The sequence below is a fragment of the Haliotis cracherodii genome, unplaced genomic scaffold (assembly GCF_022045235.1).
Source record: "Haliotis cracherodii isolate W230 unplaced genomic scaffold, xgHalCrac1.p SCAF_4, whole genome shotgun sequence".
Taxonomy (NCBI): domain Eukaryota; kingdom Metazoa; phylum Mollusca; class Gastropoda; order Lepetellida; family Haliotidae; genus Haliotis; species Haliotis cracherodii.
The window spans coordinates 35,439,308-35,443,424 of record NW_027266297.1 but is presented as its reverse complement, the minus strand read 5'-3'; the positions used below and the strand labels follow the sequence as shown (position 1 = coordinate 35,443,424).

Here is a 4,117-nt window from a genome sequence, read left to right as displayed (position 1 = left end):
TCATATGCATAGGCATATGCTCATGTTTATAACGACTTTGCATATCAATATATTATATACTTGTATATTATATATATAATCAGAGACCTTGACTTTTCATACCACACAGACATAGATAAGTAGTCCGGATACCCGGGTCGGATGTGAGCAATATCGCTCAGCCTTGTCACGCGTTTAGCGGCTTATGTCACGTAACATCACATGTGCAGACGAGGCGATAAAGCTAGATGCGCTATGCATCGTTGTCGATAAAACCAGATCAGCAATACACCAGTGTCAACCATGGAGGCTGCACGGCTTGTTGCGACTTTTGCTCTTATTTTTGTTTCCCTTAATGGAAGTCAAGCAGCTAAGCCACACATTGTGTTCATAGTTGCGGATGATCTGGGCTGGAACGATGTTGGTTTCCGTAATCCACAGGTTCTGACGCCACACCTGGACAAGTTGGCCAAAGCTGGAGTCATCCTCAACTCCTCCTATGTCCAGCCCGTGTGCTCGCCTTCCAGAAACTGCTTCATGTCGGGGTACTTCCCCTACCACACTGGACTACAGGACGGCGTCATCAGACCAACTTCTCCTGGATATGTTCCACTCAATTTCACCTTCCTCCCAGAGAAGTTAAAGGAACTAGGATATATCACCCATGCTGTTGGGAAGTGGCATTTAGGCTTCTGCAACTTGAAATACACCCCGACCTACCGTGGGTTTGACACCTTTGTTGGGTATTACATGGGAGCTGAAGACTATTACAAGCACTCAAGAACATTTGATAAATATTTTGGATATGATCTACGCTTTAACACTACCGTATATACGGAACCGGAGGGTAAATATTCAACGCGTGTGTTTGCAGAAAGGGCAATTGATATAATTAAATCTCACGATAAGGACACGCCACTTTATTTGTATCTGCCGTTTCAAGCAGTACATGAACCTCTACAAGTTCCCCCTGAGTATGAGAATTTGTACAAACATATCGAGAATGAAGAAAGAAGAACCTACTGCGGTATGATCAGTGCTCTTGATGAAGCTGTTGCTAACATCACAAATGCTTTAGAGGAAACGGGACTCATTGACAACTTGCTGCTGGTGTTTACCACTGACAATGGTGGGCCTTATTGGCATGCTGCAAACAACCTTCCTCTACGTGGAGCCAAAGCTACACTATGGGAAGGTGGGACGAAAGGAGCTGGATTCATCTACAGTAAAACCCTTCTGAAGAAGACGGGCTACCTCAACACTGGAATGATGCATGCTGTAGACTGGTACCCGACCTTTGTGGAGTTGGCTGGTGGAGAGAACACAGACGCCAACATGGACGGAGTCAGCCAGTACGACATGCTCATCAATGGTGGCCCGAGTAAGAGGAAAGAGTTCGTCTACAACATCTATGACAAGTCCAAATCTGCAGCAATTAGATATGGTGACCTGAAACTGATGCGAGGTTCACCGGGATCTCACAATGATTGGAATCCTCTTCCGCATGCTGATGAGACTTCGGATGTCCCTCTCCAGGAAAACAAGGACAAGTTCCCTCCATATATGTTGTACAATATCACCTCCGACCCAACTGAACATTTCGACCTCTCTGCTAAGTACCCTGAGCTTGTAGCGATGATGAAACAACGCCTTGAGAACTGGGAGAAGACGCGAGTACCAGCTTATCAACCACCAGATGACCCTAAATCAAACCCAGATCTCTATGGAGGCAACTGGAGCCCAGGGTGGTGCTGAATGTTGTATTTTGTTGGCGACCAAAAAGTTAATTTCATTGACAATCGGCGAAAAGAGAGTGATTGATGCTCTTGAACCTTATCCCATCGGTTGTTATGTTGTAATTACTCGTTTATTTATCTTTTAATGGCAAGCCATACTATCAATGAAGTCATGTCTCCCGAACGATTTCAACTTGTTTATTCTATCAATTTGATGTTTCGATACCTTAAAAGCACCTGGCCCTTAACGTCACATTGAAAGTATATGTAGATTGACGCCCATAAGTCTTCATTCATGCGTTAATGTTTTGGTCTTGTCTACACGATCAAGTTTCGATATAGCGAGGACGGATATAGCATCGGTAACTATCTACGATCAGCATTAACGAACATAATTACTTATGTCTGTTGCAGTCATGTGAGTAGCCACCTATAAAAACGAGAGCTGATTTATCTTTATTTTCATTGTAATTTCGGAGTTATTCTTTGCATCAGGTGTGGAGTAGATTTATTCATACTAAAATATTCATAATAGATTTTATATCAATTGTTGAATAATATTTATGGATCCGTATTGTTAAACTACTTGATTTTTTGTATCTCAATTCAACTAAAGAATAATAAATCTTTTTTCAAGTAAAGTGGTGCAACCACAGCACACTTCTTTCGCATCCTTTTCCATGCTATCTGTACTAACAGATCAAGTGACCTTACTTCATATAGAAGTACATCTAAATAAACATATTCTGAAATAAAACTATGCATCTTTTAATACATATTCATAAAGACATCTCCTCAACTTTAAAGTCGTGATTCACAATTTGCACGTGCATGTAAATGCACGGCGCTCAACTACCTGATTTGTTGAATAGCCATATATATTAAGAAGAAAGCTTTGCAAGCAACGTAAATACAGTTCTGTGTCCTTTATCGTGTTATCTATATCTATATGTAATTATAAACGACCCAAACCTTTCCATATTCATAACAAAGATCTGCCTAAAGCAGTGTAGATTGTACGATTCCGACTATATCATGAGCATGTGTTTATGAATCACTATCAAATAATGATGATACCAGGTGTAGCCTGCCCCACCGATGGCACCCGCCACAAACACATGCAAAGGCAAGGCAGATGTTCACCTGAAAAATCAGTTTTGTTACTGATGCGTCAAATCTGGAAATGTCTTCCACATGTCTTCTATAACACTTTTTGAAAGCTTTAGTGAGGCCTTGAATGTTGTAACCTTGATCAAACAACTTCTGAGTAAGAGTCGTTTATAGACACCACTTTACGAGTGACGAGGAATGAATGGTTATCTGTCCCGAATGAAATTAAAGTCGTAAGTCCCGAACCAATGAATTTTGGCGATAAATATACATTTTGATTCATGTATAATAGTACAAGAATGAATTCAAAATGACTTGGCATTGTTGTTAAAACAAATTTCAAACACGTCTCGACAGTGTTCCGTCAGAGGATTTAAACTGTTCAATGGCTGTATAATGTTCACTATTCTTCCAACCGAATTTCCGTCAATCTTCACAAGATCGTTCACTTTTATCGGGGAAAGGAATGTTGGCACTGCTGTTTACGTGCAGGGATAGCACACGATTTAGTCAATCAAATTACTGTACGTACAAATCTTAATTAGATTTAATGTTTTGTGTACATTATCGTAAACAACATGTGTTAATGAAAACATGGATAAATAAAAAACATATTTTTTAGACTGCGTCATGTCGATGATTTTAAATGACAAATCTTATATGGCAGAAACTTGTTTGTGGGAAAAAAATGAATGAACATGATGAATGGGAAAAAAGTAGTTCCGGCAATGCGTTATGAACCAATGAAGTCATAGGATTTCTAAAACAGCCAATCGGCATTAAGCGATGAGCTGATTTATCCATATTTTCATAGTAATCAGGGATGGAGTACATTTCATTAATTGTTGAATTAATTTATATATCCGGATTGTTATACTACTTGATTTGTTGTATAGCAATTCATATATAACAACAAGAAACTTGCCCTTTATGCCGAGTGGAATCTGTTTCGAGAGAAAATCTAGTCTGGTTATTCTCGTGCATTGATAATTTATATTTACTAGTAAAGTAGTACAACCACAATACGTACGTTCGTGTCCTTTATCGTGTCATATATACTAGCGGAACAAAGTAACTGTGCTTCGTATAGAGTTCAATAAAAAATTATTCTGAAATTAGATAATGCATATTCATAAAGACATCTCCTCGACTTTAAGTTCGTGATTCAGTTTACACGTGCATGTTTATGCGTGGGGCACAAATTGGATGTTTGTAAGGAGCATGATACGCATACACGAGTGTTTTAATGTGAACAGCACACAATGATTGTGTAGCTGACAGTTGTTAATAAA

At 39.3% G+C, this 4,117-nt stretch overlaps 1 pseudogene; it reads left to right on the top strand.

Annotated features, from left to right (window-relative positions):
* Nucleotides 1–282: 282 nt before the first annotated feature.
* LOC139478988 (arylsulfatase B pseudogene) lies at nucleotides 283–2,207 on the top strand (annotated as a pseudogene).
* The last annotated feature ends 1,910 nt before the right edge of the window (nucleotides 2,208–4,117 follow it).